Source organism: Podarcis vaucheri, assembly GCF_965113315.1.
Source record: "Podarcis vaucheri genome assembly, chromosome: 13".
Taxonomy (NCBI): Eukaryota; Metazoa; Chordata; class Lepidosauria; order Squamata; family Lacertidae; genus Podarcis; species Podarcis vaucheri.
The window spans coordinates 10,033,900-10,058,565 of record NC_138751.1 but is presented as its reverse complement, the minus strand read 5'-3'; the positions used below and the strand labels follow the sequence as shown (position 1 = coordinate 10,058,565).

General features: G+C 43.0%; 1 gene segment (V, D, J or C); it reads left to right on the top strand.

Moving 5' to 3' along the window:
• The window catches only part of LOC309516865 (T cell receptor alpha chain MC.7.G5-like), a 140,060-nt gene that overhangs the window by 105,231 nt on the left and 10,163 nt on the right, over nt 1-24,666 (top strand). The window contains exon 3 of the C gene segment in view: nt 18,604-18,642.

Genomic DNA, 24,666 nt, shown 5'->3' with positions numbered 1-24,666 from the left:
TTCCCCACGTTACACACATTTGCCTTCCAAAAGTGTTCCTTTCAGACCTCTGCTCTGTTTAGAACTTCCTTTCCCTCCATTGAAGTGAATGGGGCCTGCTTAGAAAACTGTAACCGTTTACTGGAACTCATTCTGGATGGTTTACACAATCCCATTCCTGAGGTGTTTTGTTTTGTTTTTCTGCGTGATAAGTGACCAATACACCAGTTTCTAGCACCCTTGCTGGAGTTTTTGTCTTAGACTCAACCACTGTGTGGATGTTGGAGCTGGTAACAAACTCGTCTTTGGTGGTGGCTCAAGACTTCTCATCTCACCTAGTAAGTTTTATGGCAGAGATGGAGCTCCTTCAGATGACTCCTTTTTTGAGTTTTTGCTCTGATTTGCTTGCGCAAATCTAACATAGAGGTTAGACTATGCTTTTAATGAAGATTCGTTCTGAGTTGTTTCCAGGGAGGTTGTACAACAATGAGGATTCATCTTGATAGGCTTCCCAGTTAATCATTGGTGCATCCACATTTTCGGTGCATATCCTCATCTCTCTCTCTCTCTCTCTCTCTCTCTCTCTCTCTCTCTCTTTAAAAAAGGTGGATGTTTCGTGTCAGTGCACTTTATGCCTTTTTAATTATGCAAACTTAAATGCCTAATATGTGCTTGAATTTCTCCCATCTGGAGGCAAGAGTACCTAGAGAGGAAAGGAATCTATGGGGCTAGGGAGATGAGGATACTTCTGCTTAGACAAAAGGATGCTGAAATGAGACTTACTCCTGAGGAAACAGAGGGCTGTACTGGATAGGGTTGTATCCAACTCAGAGTAGACCCACTGAAGTTAATGAACATGACTAACTTAAGCTCATTCATTTCAGTGGGTCTCTTCTGAGAAGGCCTTAGTTGTATACAACCCATGGGCCATATCCACACCAAACATTTAAACACATGTCTTCCTTCAAAGGATCCTGGATATTTTAGTTTCATCCTAACAGAGCTACAATTCCCAGCACCCTTAACAAATGACAGTTCCCAGGTTTCTTAGGAGAAAATAATTTACTTTCAATGTGTGTTAAATGTGCTTAAATATGTGGTGTGGATGTGACTATCGTGCTTACCTTTCCTGGATTGGGATGGGCGATATTATTATTAGTTATTCTTTTTATCAAAAACGTGGTAGAGAGGAAAATTTCATTATTTATACATATCAGGTTTGACTGTGCAGCTTTTAATTCTCTTTCCTGAATTCTGAAATTTCATGTGACTATCTTGGGGTAAGGGGAAAGAGAATTCCCCAAATCAAAATTTCAGGATTTGATATATGAATATTTAAAGTTTTGAAGGACTTTTTCCAGGCTTACCTGGAACATTCCACTGCATTCTGAAGGTCTTTAGAATTTTGCTTCAGCTGTTGCTGCAGATCTGATCCCTAAAGACTAGTCAGGAAGTCTTTTTAAAAAAGTTTTTGAAGGGCCTCCAATCACTGTGTGAATACAGCTGCAAGAAATATTATCTTTGGTAAAGGAACCATTCTCAAGGTGAATCCCAGTAAGTATCATATTTTGTCGTGGACTGACTAGCAGGACTTGAAATGTTATGCAATTAATTGATACTTAAGAAATGCCAGAGCCCTATTGCAGGCATAGGCAAACCATAGCTGTCAACGTTTCCCCCTTTTTAAGGGAAATTCCCTTATTCCGAATAGGATTCCTCACAAGAAAAGGGAACTGTTGACAGCTATGGGCAAACTTGGCCCTCCAGATGTTTTGGGACTACAACTCCCATCATCCCTGACCACTGGTCCTGTTAGCTAGGGATGATGGGAGTTGTAATCCCAAAACATCTGGAGGGCCGAGTTTGCCTATGCCAAAGCCCTACTGGATTAGGCCAAGGACCCATCTAGTCCAGCATTCTGTTCTCTCAGTTTCCAACTAGATGCCCAGAAGGGCAAGCTGCCAACAGCATTCTCCCCACTTGTGATTCACAACAACTGGTACCCAGAGACATACTTGTACTGTCTCTGATAATCTAGGAAGAGCATGACCATCTTGGCAATTGATTTTGTGATCACTGTGGGTTGACTAGTATGAGAATGGAATAGACCTCCCAGTCACAAGAGATTCAGTGCTTAATTACTGTAGGTCAGAGAGGACAAGGCCATCAGTGGGTGCTACCCACCATGGCTATGTTTCTCCTCCACTGTTGAGAGGCATTATTGTTCTAAATCCCAGTTGCTGTCAGCCGTTGGTAGAGGAGGAGTTCTGTTTGCAGGTTTCCCATCTGAGCATCTGCTTGGCCACTGTGAGAATGGGATGCTGGAGTAGATCAGACCCTCCAAGTGTCCCTATTTTCCAGGGACAGTCCCATAATTACAGACACCATCCTGGTTTCTGGTTTGATTCCCAGAATGTTCTGGTTTCCTTTTGGACATCCCTATTTTCATCGATGAGATGTAGGAGAGCATGGTAAGATGTCCTTAGTTTCATTGCAGAAATGTTGGAAGGTATGGAGTTATGTGACCCCCAAGCCAAGGAAATAAGTAACTAGACAACCTTTAGAAGACATCTGAAGGCAACCCTGTATATGGAAGTTTTAAAAAAGTTTTATGTTTTATGATGTCTTTATATATGTTGGAAATGTCTGGGACAACCCAATCAGATGGGTGGGGTATAAGGAATAAAATTGATGATGATGATGATGATGTCCCCAGTGCTATTTTTCTAGAAAAAGAGGTGCCTGAACTCACCAGGAACACCTCCCTTCTTCTCTTATAATGGCAATGGTGCCCACCCGAGAGATGCCAGAAGTGAGTTACAGCGAAGTATTACATTTGATGATGGGTTGAGGGTATGGGTGTCATGGCAGTGCCACTACAGCTGCCAGAATTCTTTGGGGAAAGCTATGCCTGTTTAAAGTGGTATCACAGTGACTTAAATGTATGCTGTAAGTGTAGCCAAGGTCTGCACGGGTCAAAAATTCATATTTGGTGTATAGCCTTAGAAAGAGTGTGGCATGGAGGTTTGTCAGGAAAATTGTCTGCACCTCAGAATTCAGTACTACACCACTGGAACAGAAGTGAGGGGAATTCTATGAATCCGACGGCATTGCCATTCCCTTACCTCTTAGGTAGTTCCACTCTCCTGTTAGATTCTTCTTTCCCTCTTGAGCAGTTTTTGTCAAGGGAAGAAACACTGTGGGTCTAGTGGCAGCTTCAATAAGCTAACCTTTGGAAGTGGGACCAAACTGCTTGTAACACCAAGTAAGTTTCAGCTCTTGTTTTCTTCCATCTTGCTAGCTGTTAGCCGTCCGCAAAATCTTTCCACACCCTTGTACCCTCCCCAAATAATTGCTGCCAAGCAGAATATTCAGGGTGAGCATCTATGAACAGATAGCATCACCATTCCCCCTTAGGGTGCTTTCAATCTGTCACTATTTTGTGGGTGAGGTTCAGTTGCATAGCAGCAAATTCAGGTTGTGGAATTTAAGTGGATTTGACACTGTTGCACAACAAATTGGATTCCCCCATCCCCCAAAAAACCACCCAATACTGTTTGCACTAAGAAAATGCACTTGAAAGTGAGGATAGCAATTGCTCAGAGTGGCTTCATATAAGCTTTTATGGAGGGTAAGGCTGTCAGTGGCTCCTAGCCATGATGCCTATGCCCTACTGCCATTTTCAGAGGCTAGTATATGCCCCTGAATACCAGTTGCTGGGAATCACAAGTGCCCAAGTCCTGCTCTTGGGTTTCCCACAATGGACATCTATTTGACCACTATTAGAAGAAGATACGCGGGTGGCACTGTGGGTTAAACCACAGAGCCTAGGACTTGCTGATCAGAAGGTCGGCGGTTCGAATCCCCGCGACAGGGTGAGCTCACGTTGTTCGGTCCCTGCTCCTACCAACCTAGCAGTTTGAAAGCACGTCAAAGTGCAAGTAGATAAATAGGTACCGCTCTAGCGGGAAGGTTAACAGTGTTTCTATGCACTGCTCTGGTTCGCCAGAAGTGGCTTAGTCATGCTGGCCACATGACCTGGAAGCTGTACACTGGCTCCCTCGACCAGTAAAGCAAGATGAGGGCCGCAAGCCCAGAGTCGGCCATGACTGGACCGAATGGTCAGGGGTCCCTTTACCTAGAAGAAGATACTGAACAAGATGGGCCTTTGACCTCATGCAGCAGCCTCTTCTTATGTCATGTGACCTCCTCACAATGGACGCCCAATAAACAGGTCATCTGGAAGCAACCTTAGATTCCATCTTTTGTTAAGAATCCGGCCCTTCATTCCTGACATTCTGCTATGAAAAGCAGTTCAGGATAGCATCTCTCTTCTAACTGAAACCCCAAATACTTAAAATCATAGAATCATAGAATTGTAGAGTTGGAAGGGACCATGAGAGTTATCTAGTCCAGCCCTCTGAAATGCAGAAATTGGTTTGCCCAACATGGGGCTCAAACCCACAACCCTGGGATTTAGGGCCTCATTCTCTACCGGCTGCTCTATCCCAGCTTCTTTGCCTTTCTTATCCAAGTTGAGCACAGAGGAAAAATAAGCCTGACCATGGTAGCCGGCAAAGAGACATCAGTACCTCAAGAGCACCAGACATTTTTGTCAAGGCAGGAAACACTGTGGGTATACTAGTGGTTTTAACAAAATAACCTTTGGAAGCGGAACGCAACTTCTTGTGACTCCAAGTAAGTTTCAGCTATGAATTCTGCTAGAAAATAGAAGATCCTCACACACACTTGCACACACAGACCCCCCACAAAAAACCTTGGTCTGTATCTTATCCAAGTTGAGCACAAGGGAGCAGCTAGGCTGGCAGTGCTAGTCTGCAAAGGAACACCAATTTCCCCAAACCATCATTGCTCCCTTAGAGCCCTTAGAGCTGCTTACATTTCTTCATACTCAATAACTAGTAAAGGTTATGGGTCTTGTAGCCACCAGTGCCCACTAAACAGACATCGGCTGGCTGTAGCAAATGTCATCTCTCATTGTATGACGACAATAATAGAAACAGCTATGGGAGAGATATAGTTCTATATTTCCTGTCTTCCCGAGGCTGCTGTGTCAGTCTGTTGCAGCATAAAGAACAAGGCATCTTAGAAGCCAGCAAATATATCATTGCATGATTTGTTAGACTTTAAGGTGCCCCCCTCCAAATTCCCTGTTAGTTACTATACTTTCAATTACATGCTGACAATGTGCTAGGTGCTGTACAAGAATAGCAAAATGCTGTGGTCCCTGTCTAAAAGTCTTATAAATATTACCAATGCCAATTCCTATAAAGACAAAGATGGTCTCATACTCATTTCTTTGTAAATTCAGTTTACAAGATCCTGAGAATCTCACCTAAAGTCTATGGAGAAGAAAGTTTCTCAAGCTTGCAAGGATCAGCATAAGCTGGGTTCCATTTTGGGGGGTAGAAAATTTGGGGTTCTTTGCACTCTAAAATTTAGGAGCTTTTCTCTTTTTTTAAGTGCAAAGTGTATTATATCATTTTGGTTTGCAATCCCAGAGCCTGTCTTGGGATCTGCATCACTGCATGAGTTTATGCTGAAGCATAAACCACTGTGTTAACGATGGCTACAAGATTATATTTGGCTCTGGAACCAGGTTGACTGTCCAGCCTCGTAAGTCTCTTCTGTTTGCCTGAATCTGCACACCTAATAGCAAGCAGATTGCCTTTTCGGTTCCCCTTCTATTTACCTTTGATTGTAGGATACTATGAAGAGAACCATTACATTATTCAGTTTGTTATTGCATTTCTGCAACCATGGGGCGAACCTTTTTGATTTTTTGGGTTTCTTGCCAATGCGTCTTTGATTGCTTCTAGGTGGAGAGACATAAAATATGAGGAGTAGAAACTTTAAGTTCATAGGGGAGCCCGTTTCATGTTAGTCTGTTCAAGCTGAACTTGATCAATTTATCAGTTCAGACTGATGCCTCTGTATTCTAGCATTATGTAACTATAACAGTGGTCAACTAGATGCAGAAGTTCAGCTGGATGATAACTGGGGAAAATATATATTTCTTCTTATCTTTGCTACAGTTGCTTTACTGTAAAGGGAATGTTTGCAAATGATTATTCAGCATGGGTATCTAAAATCCAAGAGCAAAACTTTCACCCCTTTAGTTTTATTTTTGTGTCAGCCTTCTCCTTGTTCCCAGGGCAATTTTTGTCAAGGCAGGAAACATTGTGGGTCTGGCACTGGTCTTTACAAAGTAACCTTTGGAAGCGGAACTAGGCTGGTTGTAACTCCAAGTAAGTTTCAGCTCTTAAATTCCTCCAGTTTTGCTAGAAATAGCAGCTCTAGGTATCTCCCTTGACACTTGCACCCCCCCCCCATACTCAGTTTTTACTGTATGAACATGGGAGAGCAACCAGGCAGATAGTGCTAGTCTCCAAAACAGCATCATTTTACCCAAAACATCACCATGCCCTTAACTCGGCTCTCTCCCTTGCAAGTTAGCAAATCTGACAATACTTGCAGCTAACTAGTGAGCACCAAGCATTTAAAGTAAATCTCTTGCAGCCACCAGTACCCATTAAATAAACATACTTAGCTATTAGCTACACAAAAGCTCATGTGTTAAGCTTATGTTGTCTGACCATAATATAGCATAGAAATGTAGAAATGTAGAAATCTACTGCAAGAGCTGAGCATCTTCTTTGCATGAAGAAGGTTAAATCTGCACCATTTCCAGTTTAGGTCCTAGAATTTGCAAAGTGATTTGGAAATGTAAAGAACTGAATTTAAGATGGGGGGGATGAGAAATTGAGATGCCAAAATGGCAGCAAATGTGGAAAAAAGGTTCCATAGTTATGAAGAACTACAGGTGAACTAATGATTACAGTGGGATTTCCAACAATCTACTTTAAAGTGGGAAATAGTTTTTTTTAATCCTGAATCATTCTGATAAGGGTAACCTTTTATCAGCAGTAACCCTGGTCATTGGAAGAAGAAAATATAGCTAATGGGTTCAGAAAACATATCACTTCCCATTTAGCTCAGCATTCAGTTTCCAACAATGACCCAGAACTGTAAATAAACCCAAAATGGTTTTACTCAAATGATTAAGGGATTAACAGGGCTGCAAATGAGGCAAGCAGTGTATTCCAACATCAGACTGCATTGGAAACAGTGGAAATATATGGATAACTTCCCACTCTGTTACAACATTAGACTTTTGGGCAGAACAACAGAAGGCGCAGGCCAGGGCAGATAGGCAGGTTCATTGATGCAACCCAGAAGAATGTTTTTTATGCAAAGTATTTCCCAATATGCAGATGGCCACAGATGTTGCACTGTATGAGTTTACGCCAGGATTTCTCAAACTCGAGTCTCCAGCTGTTTTTGGACTACAACTCGCATCATCCTTATCTAGCAAGACCAGTTTTCAGGGATGATGGGAATTGTAGTCCAAAAACAGCTAGAGATTCAGGTTTGGGGAACTGTGGTTTACACTAAAGTGAAAATCACAATTTGGATTAAGGTCAGAAGATGACATTTGGATCTGGGACAAGACTGCTTGTCCTGCCCTGTTTTGTTTCCTTGAAAATAACCACACAGACAAAATATAACCCCTCCTTTCACCATTCCCCTCTTAGGGCTTATTTGCACCCCCGTTTGCCCATCTGCTTTCCCCTGGGGAAACCTTATCTTTAGTGCTCAATTGGCACAAAGAGCATTGATGTTTCCAGGAATTTCAGTTCAAATGTAGAACTAAAGAGCAGGTTTTCTGGGTTGAAGTGGCAGAAGTGTGGGCAAATCCTCCATTTCATTCTTGCGCCAGTCTTCGTATATGCTGGACTCTTTTTTTGTTAAAGCAGGAAGCACTGTGAGTATATTAGTGGCTCTTACAAACTAACCTTTGGAAGTGGAACAAAACTGGTTGTGACTCCAAGTAAGTTTTAGCTGTTGACTCCTTCTATTCTGCAGAAAAGTAGAATCGTAAGAATATCCCCCAAGGCTCTTGCACCTGCAAGTAGAGATGGGTGTTGAATTCTGCCCAGTTTGCATTTATAGACGAATCTACCTAATTCACACATCCTAAAGCAGTGTGTGAACTGAAAAACAACCATCTTTTGAAAAGAGCACTGCTTCAAAATTTGCAACCAAGTACCAGTATTCATGGTAAAGTGTGAGTAAAAAACACAGGCAATCTCCTTCAGCATTTGATTGTATTGGAAACAATGGGAAGATATGGATAACTTTTCATGCTACTACAATGTTAGACTTAGAGGCAGGGCAGGTAAGAATTACCACTGATGTGGTCCAGAAGTGTTGTTCTTTGTGCAAAGTATTCTCCAATATGTGCACTCCTCCTTATGTTGAATTGTATGAGTTTATGCTAAAGGGGAAATCACTGTGTAAATTTTGGAAACAAGGTGACATTTGGATCTGGGACAAAGTTGCTTGTCGTGCCACGTAAGTTTGTTTTGTTTGCTCAAAAGCAGCTACATTCCCCCCAAATTCAGTTAATTCATTCATTTTCTGGTTTGCTTGCATTATTGCTTCAAAAAGGTCGGCTTCCAGTGCAATATTTTCCATTTACACTTTTCCATAAAAATATAAATAAATGATCCATGTGCAGCAGAGCTGAAATAAATATTGAAGAAAATTCACTAGTGAAGATTTAGATGGCCAGAGACCTTTTCTCAATAATTTTATTATTGTTTGGGCTTGTGAGCATTTCACCCATGGGGGAGTTAAGTAAAAGGCAGCTGTGCCTTGGATTCTGTAAGCTAATATGGCATATTGTCATCCTACAATGCTTCCACACATTTTAGATTGCAAAGTAGTTCTCTGTGTGGGATTTCAAAAATAGAAACTGAAAAAGATTTCAAATTTTGTGGTCCCACTTAAACGTGGTTAAAGGTTTGAATCTGGTCATGTACTTAAGAACTTTCTGTCTTCTTTACTGGGAACAGAAGAGGTAAATCAACCAGCCCAGGAAGATTATTATTTTTAATTTTTTTAAAAAATGTGTTGTTTATAGCACTGCAAGAAACACTATGGAGTTTTTGTTTTGTAATGGAGGAGAAGGCTATCATGATGGCTATGTGCCTCCTTCAATATCAGAGGAAGTATGCCTCTGAATATCAGTTACAGGGTTCATAAGTCAGAAAAGTGTTCTGGTACTGTTTGTGATTGTACACTGTGAAACCAGGATGCAAGACTAGATGGGCTGTTGACCGGATGCAACAGAGCTCTTCATACATTCTCCATCACAGCCATCAAATCTAACTAAAATGCAATCTGCTTTTTTAAAAAAATCTCTACCCGATTCCCAACAATTTTACTTGCTTTAAGGCACAATGACAGGTTAGCAGCAATCATCCCACCTCGGCTACAATCCCAGACAGAATGCATGAATGTCATGTGGTTGCAGAAGTGTAGAGAAACGTGACTTTATATTTATGGCAGGAAGAGTTCCATAATTTCAGTCATGGGGACTAGAGACTTACTTTTTTAAAAAGAAAGAAAGCTGAGATGGGAACCACTAAAACGGGGAGGACTTTATTGTCAAGGCAGGAAGCACTGTGGGTATGACACTAGCTACGCTAAGCTCACCTTTGGAAGTGGAACGAAGCTGGTTGTGACACCAAGTAAGTTTTAGCCTTTAATTCATTTCATTATGTGATTGTGAGCGATCACGATCCCCTTCCCTAACCAAAGACAACCAATTAAACTTGGTCTGATATACAATGCAGGGCTAGTCCATAGAGCAGCTTCCTCTAAACTTGAACTCTGCAGGCGCTTTGGACTACAACTCCCATCAACTTCAGCCAGTCCCTGGTCTTTCAGTCCCCTGGTCTTGTATTTGTGTTGGGCTCAGCAATTCAGGATACTCTTCCCAGCTCCTTTCCAGATACCTCCACCACTGCCCCCAATTATATCCCATACAAATGTACCAAACATCCATACAGCATCTCAAAATGGTGTATCGTTCAGCTTGACAATCTTAGAAACTTCCCTCTCTTCACAATTGGTAGATGTAGCAATTCTTGAGTTTATGTTAAGGTGAAGAACACAGTGAGGAGCTTTGGTGAGAAGGTGACATTTGGATCAGGAACGAGATTGACTGTCCTGCCCAGTAAGTCTGACTTCATTTGTCCAGTTCTTCAAACGTGACGGCAGACATAATTTATTTTCCATTTCTTTCCTCCCTGTGCCCCTCTTCTTTGGGCCAGGATACCATCAAAGGTAGCTTAATTTCCTACTCTTTCATTTATTTTTATGGCATTGTTGTCACGGGTCACATCCACACCACAAATTATATAGACCCTTATACCACTTTAAGTTATGGTTTCCCCTGAAGAAACTCGGGGAAAGTTTGTTAGTTTGTTAAAGGTTGCTGACCACAAAGACCAAGAGTTTCAAGCATCCTTTAAAAATGATAGTTCCCAGGATTCTCCATGTCTGGCATAATGGTGCTTTAAACGTATGTCAGGGATGCGACCATGGGAAGAACCCCTTCTTGGGTTTTCTCCCTCAGGCACCCAAATATCTTGAACCACCAAAGTTGAAACTTGAAGCTGTTAGCAAGTGGAAATGGATAAATCTCTCCATTTTTATTTCTTTATCTTTCTTCCAATCTTAAATCCTGTCCTCCACATTTCTAAATCAGTTTGATTCCTCCTGAAAATTCACCAGCATTTAAGTGCAAATTTCTCCTTACACAGTTTATACGTATTTTTGTCTAATAAACACATTTTTGCCAATCGTATTTTCCCTAATATTTATATTTTCCCTAATATAATGCATTTTGTGTGTTGTTTTCATTACTATATGCAGCTTTATGCAAACTTAGCCTAGCATATGCATTTTTGCATATATTACTTGACAGGAGAACTGCAATGCAAAATTTGGAGAGAAGTGTGAATTTTGAAGGATGGAAGCATATTACTTTACATATTGCTTTAGAAAGTGCAAATCATGTAAACGCACCTTTAAATGTGAATTGCATTGAATTTATCCCTTATCCCTGAATATAAGAAGGGCTGGGAAGTTATAGATCTCTTTGTATTTTAGTGCAAAACTACATAATTCACACTTATTGAATTTCCATAAGGCTTTTTAAAAAAAAATCATGAATTGATGCAGACATGTAAAGAGGTGAAGTTAAGATTGGGAAAATTAGAAACTAGTAGAAACTAAAATTGACATCGCATTGTTGGTGTTTCACCCGCTATACACCTCTGTCGCTCCTCCCACTTTTGCTTTGGTCCCACCCACTTTATGCCTCTGGCCTCACCCACCACTGGCCTGGAAAGTTGCCCATCAGGGAATGTGGTCCTCGGGCTGAAAACATGGATAGTTGATATACAGGTGAATGTTTTTGAGAGAGGAGGTAGTCCCCGAGTGTCCTAGACCAGTGTTTCCCAACCTTTTTTGGGCAAAGGCACACTTGTTCCATGAAAAAAATCTCGAGGCACACCACCATGCCGGATGGGGAAAGGTCACTTTTTACTTATGTAAAAAAAAAAAAATAGTAACAGCATAGAAGGTAATGGTTAGGCTAGCATCCCTCTTCCAAATATGCTAGGTTTTTATTTGCAGGGACTGTTCTATATGGGAAAGCATTCAGCACTGTCATTCTCCCATCTGCCATCTGAATTGGTACTATTCTGGGTCAACTTACTCTGCTGCATGTGTAGATGAAAATAGCACCAAGTGTGGGGGAGGGGGCAGAACAGGTTTCAGATACAGGATATTAAGCATACACGTACTTCAGATTGAACTGGTTGCTTGCTTTGCAAGTTTTCATTTCCCAAATGACTGCCTTGGCAAGCGCAATACCTACCAGGCTCAACGCCGGTCTCGAGCTGCCGCTTCCCGCGCTCTCAAGGACCCGGGAGGAGGAAGGCGTGGAGGGAATCCCGAAGGCGCGAAAACCCAGTAGGCCGGCCAAAGCGAGCGGCGATGGGATGTGGGAGGGAGCTCGCTCGCCGCCCCGCGTGTGCCTATGTGGGGCACGTTACAGCCCCGTGACGTCAGCGCCACGCAGGCAGCCAGGCAGGCAGACGGCGAGAGCCCCACGCTGGGCGGCCTCTCCTCGCCGCCGCCGCCCCGCCTCTCACCGCCCGCCTCGCCCGCCTCCCTCCCACGGCACACCAGGCAACGTCTCGCGGCACACTAGTGTGCCGCGGAACACCGGTTGGGAAACACTGTCCTAGACACACCTTCTGGGTTTTTGTTATGGCCTGTATGACTGTGAATAGCGGAGGCTCCAATTACAAAATCACTTTTGGAAAAGGAACAAGATTGGTTGTGGAGCCAAGTAAGTCATTTTCAATCTACGAAAAGCATGCGTGTGTATTTTGTATGTGCTCAGTATGCCCTCCAGCCAAGAGAAATTTCATTTCAAAAGATACATTCTGGATCAGACTGAAAGTTCCATCTAATCCAGGGTTGGAGGACCTGTGGCCATCAAGATATCATTGGACTCCAGCCTCCATCATCCCCAACCAGATGGCTACTGGCCTGGGTGATGGAAGCTGTAGTTCGACAACATCTAAATGGCTGCAGACCCCCCACTCCTGCAAAATGAGACCTCCAAGGATGATAGAGAGCTCCCTGCTTCCACCTGCAAAGGTGCTTTCCCCAGAATGCTCCTTCTGTTTCTGCTTCCTCCATGGAAATTGAGTGTTTCAGGCATGGGACGTGCTAAATGCTAACTTGCCACTTCTGTGGAAATTAGAGAAGGGCTGTAGCTCAGTTGTAGAGCATCTGCTTGCATGCAGAAGGTCCCTGGTTCAATCCCCAGCACCTCTGGGAAGGATTGGGCACCTTCTGTGCCTGAAAGCCTGGAGAGCCATTGTCAATCAGTGTAGTCAATCAAGTGTTGTACTATATCTTCCATCATCCCTCATTGTTGGCCATCCTGGTTGGGACTACTGGAAACTGGAGTCCAGTAATGTTTGTAGAGATACATTCCCCATCTGTGGTGTGGATAATTCTGAGCTAGATGGATCAATACTGGAATAAGGTAGCTCCTGCCTTTCTAAGACTGTGGGCAATGTGTTCTATAGTCTCTCTGTTGTCTAATTGACACCAGAGCAGTAGATGTCAAGAGTCTTTGGTTTGTGATCTGCTCCCTATCAAATCTCACCAGGAACAGTGGATGTTTGGTGTCTTTTCACTACAGCAAGTGTGAGGAAGCTTTGACCCTTCATAGGTTGCTGAACTACAGCTCCCATCTTCTCTGGCCATTGACTATGCTTGGTGGGGCTGACAGAAGTTGTAGTTCGGCAATATTTGGTGGGCCAAAGATTCCCCATGCCTGTACTGCAGCACAGTCAGCCTCCTGGTAGATCTTTTTTGTGACAGAACGTGCTGCTTTGGTTTCCAGCAAGAGCAAGACATACCTGCTGGGTTTTTGCTATGGCTAATCTTACTGTGTGGATACTGGGAACTTCAAGTTGGTTTTTGGGAAAGGAACAAGATTAGTGGTGGAGCCAAGTAAGTAATGTAAGCTACTTTCTAGAAGTAGATTATACAGGTAGCCTGGCTGGATCCATTAAGGTTGCAGTTCTAACCATACATACTGGAGGGTACACCCCACTGAATTCAATGGGACTTACTTCTGAGTCGTCATGTTTGGGATTGTGCTGTTAGCCAAATATTCTGTTTCTGCCTCCACAGCTTACAGAAATTACTTGAAGGTTCCCTTGTCATTTGCCCCTAGGAAAAATCATTTTCACTCCTCTTCAGATTGAGTTCCTCCTATGAGTTGGAGTCCCCTTCAGCTCTTGGTTTTGTGTGATTCTTGAGCCTGGGCAGTTTTTGTCAAAGCAGGAAACATTGTGGGGATGGCAGTAGCAGCAGGAAGGTAACCTTTGGAAAGGGGACTAAACTGGTTGTGACACCAAGTAAGTTTTAGCCTTTGATTCATTTCATTTTGGGACTGTGAGTGATCGGGATTGCCTTCCCTAACCAAAGACAACCAATTAAACTTGGTCTGATATACAATGCAGGGCTAGTCCATAGAGCAGCTTCCTCCAAACTTGAACTCTGCAGCTGCTTTGGACTACAACTCCCATTAACCTCAGCCAGCACAGCCAATCATCAGGGATGATGGGAGTCGTAGTCTACTATCATCTGGGAGACACCAGGTACCCCATGATCGCTGCCCTATATGATCCCTTAGCACCTTCTCCTCCTAAGTCTGCCCCTGGGTCGCTTTTTGTCAAGGCAGGGAACACTGTGGCTATATCAGTGGATCCTGGAAAGTAGCTTTTGGAAGTGGAACCCATCTGGTGGTGACACCAAGTAAGTTTCAGCTCTTAATCCACTTTGTTTTGGATGGATGGTGATCGGGAATACTATTCCCCGCACAAATCCCACATGCAAAACTTTGACTTATACAATCGTATGCAAGTTGAACTCAGAAATGCAGCGTCAATCCCTAGAGCAGCAGTCTCTAACCATGTGTCCTCCAGGTGTCGTTGGACTACAACTCCCATCAGACCTAGACACAATATCTAAGGGTCAAGGATGATGGGAGTTGTAGTCCAACATCATCTGCAGAGCCACAGGTCTCCTCAGCCCTTGTTCTAGAGGTTTTTGAGTGACATTGAATCACTGTGGGGAAACAATGCAAACAAGGTGGTCTTTGGTAAAGGGACTGTCCTGAAAGTGAATCCCAGTAAGTATCATGGTTCATATTATTTGTTCATGATATCAAATCCAGAGCGTGGTGTTGGTGATGGTGAGAGTTACTAATAGTTAAGGGCAGCTGCAGGTGAGTCAGTGTTAACAACACCAACAAACCTATGGTTACGTGAAACATACTCAATAAACACACAAGACGTAACTGGCTGTACTTTTGAATAAATAAGGTATACTATTCATTGTATCAAATCGTAGATTTCAGCCGAAGTCTCATAAAGTTCAATGAAAAAAACAGAAGACCCAGTGGATCAGTTTATTCTCTGGTCAGTTCATGCATAAGCTACATACATGTATAAGTGTCTATTCCACCTGTCTGTTCATAGAGTCCAATAATCCACATAAAGGGTTGTTCCACAGAATCCTTTCACAGATTCTAAGACAAGGATTTCCAGAATATTAGCCTTGTTTCATATGCCTGTTGTCTTTGTATATGAAACAAGGCTAATATTCTGAGTGCTCACTGGAAGGACAGATCGTGACAGATCGAGACTCCAGTACTTTGGCCACCTCATGAGAAGAGAAGACTCCCTGGAAAAGACCCTGATGCTGGGAAAGATGGAGGGCACAAGGAGAAGGGGGCGACAGAGATGGTTGGATAGTGATTTTGAGGTTGCCAGCATGAGTTTGACCGAACTGCAGGAGGCAGTGGAGGACAGAGGTGCCTGGCGTTCTCTGGTCCATGGGGTCACGAAGAGTCGGACACGACTAAACGACTAAACAACAACAACAGCCTTGTTTCGCCACCCTAGGCTTCAACCACTACTATGCTATAAGATCCACTATCCTGTAATATTGCATATGAGCCTGTTCTACTGATGTGGAACTGTAACATCCCTTTACATGTGGAACTTTATGAGACTTCCGTTGAAATCTACAATTTGATACAATGAATAGTATACCTTATTTATTCAAAAGTACAGCCGGTTACATCATGTGTGTTAATTGATGAATCAGTGATGGCTGTGAATTTTCTAGAAGCAAAGACTACTGGGGGAAGGAAAGCCTTTTCTGCCTACTGCCCTGCCCTGCCATTTTGAACTTACTAGGCTTTAACCTTGAACATGAGAATGTAAGAATTGTTTTATTGTAGGGCGGGGAAACTGTGACCCTGCAGATGTTTCTGGGCTGCAGCTCCCACCCCCCACCCCTGACCACGCAACACCCCAAACAGTGTTGATCCATAGATTTCCTAACCTTGTGCCTTTGTGCCAGGTATTGTCGTACTTCAACCACATGAGACCTAGTCGCCATGCCCAAGGGTTGAGGTGATGGGAGTTGTAGTCCAACACCATCTGGCAAGACATAGGCTCCCTGTCCCTCTTCTAGAGGTTTTTGAGAGACTTTGAATCACTGTGGGAATACAGTGGAGACAAGGTGATCTTTGGCAAAGGGACTAAGCTGAAGGTGAATCCCAGTAAGTATCATGTTGTTGTTTAGTCGTTTAGTCATGTCCGACTCTTCGTGACCCAGTGGACCAGAGCATGCCAGGCACTCCTGTCTTCCACTGCCTCACGCAGTTTGGTCAAACTCATGTTAGCGGCTTCGAGAACACTGTCCAACCATCTCGTCCTCTGTCGTCCCCTTCTCCTTGTGCCCTCCATCTTCCCAGCATCAGGGTCTTTTCCAGGGAGTCTTCTCTTCTAATGAGGTGGCCAAAGTCTTGGAGCCTCAGCTTCAGGATCTGTCCAATGAGCACTCAGGGCTGATTTCCTTCAGAATGGATAGGTTTGATCTTCTTGCAGTCATAGTTCATTTTATTTGTGGATGATTCCCTGTGTGGAACATGTGTGACTATGAGTTAAGGGTATCTGCAGATGACCCAGTGATCCCCATGTTGTTGTTTTAGCAACAAATCTTGTCAAGGAAAGGGAATCCTGTTCAGCCCAACACACTATTGTGTCATCTTGAATATGCTAGTATTTACTAACACTTACCCTGGCCATGAGAATGTCAGAATTGTTTTATTGCAAGGGTGCAGAGCCCGTGTCCCTCCAGAGATTGCTCCCATCCTCTCTGACCATTGGTCATGCTGCCTGAGGCTTATGGGAGTTGGAATCCAACCACACGGAGGGCGGGTGTCACAGGACTTAATTCTGAATCAAGGGGGGTTAATTCCCAAGGGTAAGCGGATAGAAGAAGAAATCTCATCTAGAGGAATTCCACCATTCCATTCTTGAAAAGAAGGAAGGAAAGCTCTCTCCCTAGAACTCAGCCTTGGAGTTGAACTGCATAGGATCAGAGGAAGATTTAGAGGAGCACAACCAGTTGCATCACAATGGGCACTGCAGGGGATGCCACAACTATTATTTAGAATGCAGTGCAAGAGTAAGGGGGCACCAAATTTTAGTATCGCACAGGGTGCCACTGAAATTTGAGACCCCAAGGTCCACCACAGATAGGATGGTATCTAACAACCAAAGAGCATTGCAAGTCCATCCCTACACCATTGATGGGGAACCTGTGACTCCCCCCATATGTTGTTGGGCTCCAACTCCCAGTCAGCATAGTCAGTGGCAAGGGGTCGTGATTGTAGTCTGGCAATATCTGCAGGACACCAGATACCCTTCTTGTCCTAGACTATCCCCATCCTCTGTGTGCTCCTTCTGCCTGGGTATTTTTTGTCAAGAGAGGAAACACTGTGGGTCTTCTAGTAGTAACTGGAAAGTAACTTTTGGAAGTGGGACAAGACTGGTCGTGACACCAAGTAAGTTTCCATGTTTAATTCCTTCCATTTTGCACGTGTAATGGACCAGATTACCTCCACCCTTCCCCAAACAAAGGCAGCCCACCCCCCAACCTAGTCTTCAGGTTGAGCCTAGGGGGGGGGGGCAACCAGGAACACAGTGCTAGTCCCTAGAGCAGCTTCCTCCAACCATGACCTCCCCAGGTCCTTATGACTACAACTCCCATCAGCCTCAGCCAACCCAGTTGTAGTCCCAATATAAGTTGGAAGACATCAGCTGCCTCATATCGCCTGTCCTATAATATCTATTAGCACGTTCAACTCTTAACTTTGTGTGTTTCTTGTGACTGAACCATATTCGTCAAGGGAGGAAACACTTTGGGTGTTCCGTGGGTCCTTCAAAGTAATCTTTGGAAGTGGGACTACACTGGTGGTGACACCAAGTCAGTTATAGTTCTTAATCTCTTAAATTCTGGGTGTATGGCAGTTTGGGTTACACCTTTTCATCCAAGTGCAACACCCAAACCTAGTCCTGTATTGCCATAAGTAGGTTGAGATTAAGGGGGAGACCAGAAATACTGTGTTGGTTCACACAGCAGCTATGCCTAACTAACCTTGTGTGCTCCAGAGGTTCCTGGACTACAACTCCCATTAGCCCCAGTCACCATGTCCCATGGTCATGGGTGATGGGAGTTGTAGTCCAACACCATCTGGAAAGACACATGTTCCCTGTCCCTCTTCTAGAGGTTTTTGTGAGACATTGAATCACTGTGGGAATGCAGCTGGAAATAAGGTGATATTTGGAAAAGGAACTATCCTGAAGGTGAATCCCAGTAAGTATCAAGGCCCCTTTAATTTGTGTTTGATGTCAAATCCAAGGGGGGAAATGTGTGTGACCAACAGTCAACATGTGTGACCAACCATGAAAAGGCAAGAATTGTTTTACTTGGCTCTGGAACAGAATCACATAGTATGGGTATCTGACAATCAGAAAGTCCATCCCTATGCCAGAGAGGGGGAATTTGTGGTTCTTCAAATGATGTTGGATTCCAGCTCACATCTGCCCCTGCCAGCATGGCTAATGGCCAGGGGTGATGAAGGTTGTAGTCCAGCCATATCTAGAGGACACCAGGTTCTCCTCCCTGTCCTATACAACCCTTTCTCATGTCCAGCTCTTTGTTCTGTGTGCTCTTTGTGCATGGACAATTTTTGTCAAGGCAGGAAACACTGTGGGTCTTCCACTGGTTATGGAAAAGTAACCTTTGGAAGTGGAACAAGACTGGTTGTGACACCAAGTAAGTTTCAAGCCTTAATTCCTTCTATGTGCAACAGATCAGAAAACCTTCCTCCTTCTCCAAACAAATGAAACCCCCAAAACCTGGTCCGGGGTGAGGGGAGCGACCAGGAACACAATATTAGTCTGTGGAGCAATTTTGTCCAACCTTGCATCCTCCAATATCTTTGGACCATGACTCCCATCCGCATCATCCAGCATCAAGGATGACAGAAGATGTGGTCCAATCTAGGAGACACCAGCTTCACCATCCCTGCTCTATACTATCCCTGAGCACATTGTACACTCCTTGTGTCTGGGCAATTTTTATCAAGGCAGGAAGCACTGTGTGTCTACTACTGGTAACTGGAAAGTAATCTTTGGCAGTGGGACTAGGCTAATTGTGACACCAGGTAAATTTAAACCCTTATTTGTTTTCATTTTGTGAGTGTGACAGATCAGAATACCCCCCCCCTCATCCAAATGCAACCCTCTAAATTTGAAATTGTGTTGCCCAGTGCTATTTTTCTAGAAAAAGAGGTGCTGGAACTCACCATGAACACCTTCCTCATTCTCTTAGAATGGCAATGGCTCACTTGAGAGCTGCTGGAACCTTTGGTGAGTTTCAGCTGGAAAAAAGCCCTGGTCAAGTTGAGCTTCACAGAGCAACCAAGAAGGCAGTCTTTAGCAGCTTTCTCTAACCCTTTTTCTTTTCTTTTCTTTTTTTTTTTGCCCTTCAGGGGCTTTTGTAGTCCAACAGCTCAACCCAGCATGGCCAATGGTCAGGGATGATGGGAGTTGCAGCTGAAAGCTTTGTGAATTCTCTCAAACCGTTAACATGCCATTGGAGTCCCATGCTGGACTCTCTTGCCTTTGAAACATACATATATTTACAAAGTTCCAGCACCACAGATAATGTCGGTATTGGCTACCAGCCAGCATTTAAACAATCATCCTGTTGCCTACAGCTAGCCCTCAAGATGTTGTAGGGCTCCAAGTCTTACATTGCCATAAATAAATTGAGATTAGGGGGGAGACCAGGAATACTGTGTTGGTTCACACAGCAGCTATGCCTAACTAACCTTGTGTGCTCCAGGGGTTCCTGGACTACAACTCCCATTAGCCCCAGTCACCATGTCCCATGGTCATGGGTGATGGGAGTTATAGTCCAACACCATCTGGAAAAACACATGATCCCTGTCCCTCTTCTAGAGGTTTTTGTGAGACATTAAATCACTGTGGGAATGTAGCTGGAAATAAGGTGATATTTGGAAAAGGAACTATCCTGAAGGTGAACCCCAGTAAGTATCAAGGCTCATTTAATTTGTACTTGATGTCAAATCCAAGGGGGGAAATGTGTGTGTCCAACAGTCACCATGTGTGACCAACCATGAAAATGCAAGAATTGTTTTATTTGGCTCTGGAACAGAATCACATAGCACAGGTATCTGACAACCAGAAAATGTTGTAAGTCCATCGCTATACCACTCCCATCAGCACCAGCCAGCTGACTCTGCTATTTAGCTTGGGTGGGGAAGCTGCTAATCTTGCTGGACTTTGAATCCTATCACCCTGACCATTGGAAACGCCAGCTGAAGCAGGTGGGAGTTGGGAATCCAACACCATTAAGAGGGCTGTGGGTTTCTCACCCCTGCTGAGACCTTGAGAGAGTTGTGATTTGCTCAGTAGTGGACTTTGGGGTCTCAAATTTGTCTGCTGTGCTTCAAATTGGTTGGTGTGAGTATGAATAAAAGTCCTTTCAATTAAACCTTTGACTTGTAGCTGCTGGGATGGACAAGGTAGGATAGATATTCTAACTAAGCCTTGCCTATCGTTTACATTCTGTCCTCCCCCCTCCCCATTTTTTTTACTACCCCAATGGATTTAACCTTCAATCCTAACTCCATTTACTTAGGGGTAAGCTATTTTCTCTCTCTCTCTCTCTCTCTCTCTCACACACACACACACACCACTGCACCATAATGCATATCAATGAACTCTCAGACAGCCACCATTTTGTAGAAATGTGTCTCACAGTGCTGAAAATGTTGGTTGGAAAAAGATATTTGGAAGTGGGACCAAGCTTGTGATTATTCCTGGTAAGTTGGCATTGCTGTTTACAGTGGCATTTAAAGAAACTGGATTTGTGCGTTTTTATGGGATTCTTTTTCATGATTTGTTCCATATTGAGATTTTCTGATTATACCAATACATTGTCCCTACTCTGTTTATCTTTGTGGGAAAATTCTTGATTCTTTATACAACCTAATTGAGAACATTATTTATTTTTCTTTTTTAAAAAAACTGGTTTGAAGTCACATTTAATGTCAATTGATGATTATGCTATCCAATGATAGAGTAGACCCGTTGAAATAAATAGATTTACTCTATGGCTAAGATATTACACTGTATGCTTGTATTTACCACTTTATTAGGTGCTTTGCACTCCAGATATTCCTGAACTGCTGCTCCCATAACACCCAGCAAGCATGGCCAATGGCCGGGGATGATGGGAGTTGTAGTTTAGCAGCAGCTGAAGGGACAAAGGTTCCTCACCTCAGCCCACAGGACAAAGAGTTTAGCCACTATTTTGTAAAGGTGCATCTCACAGTGCTTACAACTGCTAGTGGGGTTGGGAAACCCACATTTGGAAGTGGGACCAGACTAGTAGTACTTCCTGGTAAGCTGAGACTTTTTACATTTTCTCATGTTAATTTTCTCATAGTAATCATGGTACACCATTATTTATCCCAGTGGATGTGTTATTTGCCTCAATAGCATGACATAGTCCAATCTACCCATTGGATGGAGGCATCTAATATCCATGAGTGATGAGCCAATGTCAACCATACTCGGCGATCACAGCCATGGACTTGTGTGATGTAACTGCATTGATTTCAGTGGATCTAGTCTAAGTATGACCCAAAGTTTGTTTGACCTAACTTCCAAATTGATATCTGAGTGCCTTGAAAAGGAGACGCCGATGGGCAATCGGCTCTATATATGTTGTTATATCTCTGGTGCAAAGGACCAGGATAATGCCTGGGCCCATAAGAAGGCCGCCATTTTGTAAAGGTACATATCACAGTGCTAACACTGCTGGTGGATTTGGTAAACTTGCATTTGGAAGTGGGACCAAACTAGTAATACTCCCTGGTAAGATGACACTTTTTTTTCACGTATTGTTATGTTTAAGGTATTCATGGTAGATCATTATCTGCCTTGGTATGTTGCTTCCATATATTGCATGACATTATCACAAGCATTTTTTACAAATTGGATGGAAGCATCTACTATCAGTGATATTCAATGTTAGTCATAGTTAGAACACACCACTGGAAATCAATGGACTTTTGTAATTGAAGTGCATCAATTTCAATGAGTCTACTCTGAGTATTGTTCAGTTGACTATCACCCAATGTAAATTGGCATTCTCTTCTAGAGAAGGTATACAACTGCCTTAAAAGAAACAACACCTTTGAGATAAAAAGAACTGGACTTTGGGATGGATAATCGACAGTATATTTGTCTGTTATATCATATCTCTGACTGCTAGGTGCCAGTTCTGTGTCTGGGGGGTTGTTATTTTAAAATAGTGACCTACTGAGGGGAGACTGAGAGGAGATATGATAGCCATCTTCAAATATCTGAAAAGCTGTCACATGGAGGATGGAGCAAGCTTGTTTTCTCCTGCTCTGGAAGATAGGACTGAAACCAATGGTTTCAAGTTGCAGGAAAGGAGATTCTGACTAGACAGAAAAACCTTCTGACAGTAAGAGCTGTTTGACAGTGGAACAGTCTCCCTCAAGAGGTTGTGGACTCTCCATCTTTGGATGGTCATCTGTCATGGATGCTTTTTGAAGCTCAGTGGTAAATCTTTCCGTCTGAAACATTCACAACCACCACCGTGTAGAACCAATAGAGCAGGCAACATGATGCATTAAAGTCTTACAAGTCCACCATTTTGTAGAGGTACATGTTATGGTGTTAGTAGTGGATGGGGAAAATTCATATTTGGCAGTGGGACCACGCTTGCAATTGTTCCTGGTAAGTTGGCATTTCTGTTGCTGCCACTGTTTAAGAACACTTGACTGTAACGTAAAAATCTTTTTAAAAAACAAATATATATTCATTTATTCCTTAATGCAGTTGGGCAGAAAACTGGATTTTCTGGTCACACTATGTTCTAAGTGGCTCTTCATTTTTCATCCTTGAGGGATCCAAAGTGAAACCTGGGTTTTTGTTATACATGAAGTCACTGTGTATATGGAGCAGCTGGCACCAAATTATTATTTGGAGCAGGGACCAAACTGATTGTTAAACCAAGTAAGTCAAATACAGGAAACAATCTAGTTGGCAGGTAAGCCATTTTGGCTTAAATCTTGTAAATGCACTAGATACATATTAATGACCACTTACCAGAACAACATGGATTTTCTTTAGCTTGTATTGACCTTTCACTCTCCAGGGGGAAATATGCCCAGCATAATATTTTAAGTTTGTGGCAATGATTTATTCCACATATGTGGATTTGATAGCTTAGCATATGTACAAGTGTGACCTGCACCCACAAAAAAGTAAAAGTTGTGTACCACCTGAATGGTGGTATACAATATTTTTATTATAGGGAGGTTTCCACTATGTAGCAAAAATGGAAATGATCTCATATGAAAACAATCTCAAATGACCTACTCAATCTAGATCATGAACTAACTGCAACTCCCATCATTCCTCACCATTGGCCATACTAGCTAGGGTTGATGGGAGATGGAATCCAGCATCTGGAGGATCACATATTACCTATCCCTGACCTAGATTCCTTAGGTCATTTGAGATCTACTTATATGTGCCATTTTATGCTACATGAGGACAACTGCTGTTAACTCTCTAGGTTGCCTTAGGTGGATGCCTGGATCTGCCCCATATCTGGAATATGAGCATAATGTTCCTGACCTAACTTGTAAAAATATTGACTACACAGATTGCTGCTGTGAACATGCAGGCTACAATGTATATAAGTTTTGCAGAAGACAAATTTAGCAGGTAGCACTACCTGTTCCAACATGGTGTAAAGGTGTGTCTCATAGTGTTAACAGTGGTGGATGGAATAAACCCATATTTGGAAGTGGGACAAAACTTGTAATTCTGCCTAGTAAGTGAACTTCTTTATATATTTTTCCTTCTTCGTGTTTTTAAGCAATATTGATATGATAGATCAGGGGTTCCCAAGCTTTGATATTGATATGATAGATCAGGGGTTCTCCAGCTGTTTCTGGACTACAACTCCCATAATTCCTGACCACTGGTCCTGCTAGCTCGGGATGGTGGGAGTTGTAGTCCAAAAACAGAAGGCGACCCAAGTTTGGAAACTCTGTGATTGATTGATTGATTGATTGATCAATCAATAGAATTGAGAGGAGGACAAAAGTTACCTTTTAGAGAGGTACCTTTTGTCTTGATTCATCCCATAACACAGTCAAGTGGGACTTTCTATTTTCAAGTTATGGTTACATTAATTTCCAGAGGACTCTGTTCTTGTAGGCTGTGAGATTTCTATGCATTGTTATAGGGATGGAGAACCTGTGGCCCTCTAGCTGTTGGTCCCATCGCCCCTGACCATTGCCCATGCTTGCTGGGGTTGATGGGAGCTGGAGTCCATCATTATTTGGAGGACCACAGGTTCCCCTTTCCTGGGTTGGATATGTGTCAATTCAATTAAACCTTTGGGCATTCGGTGCTGGGGACTAGCAACAGGAACTGACTAACTCATTCATGTCCTCTTTATCACCTTCCAGAAGGGACCTAACTGGTGTCAGTTTGCAATCATAATGTTGAGGTAAATGCACAATTAGTCCTATGTCTATTCTGAGGAGGACAATACTATTTAGTCTAAAGATGGCAAGGTTGAAAGTCTGGATTCAACCCTCATACATTTCAGTTGTAGAGCAAACAAGTTTTTTTCTTTTATAGAAATGGTCTATAGTTTTTCTGTCTGAAACACGACTACATTTTCATATTCCCCTCCATGCAATAATAACCAAATGGG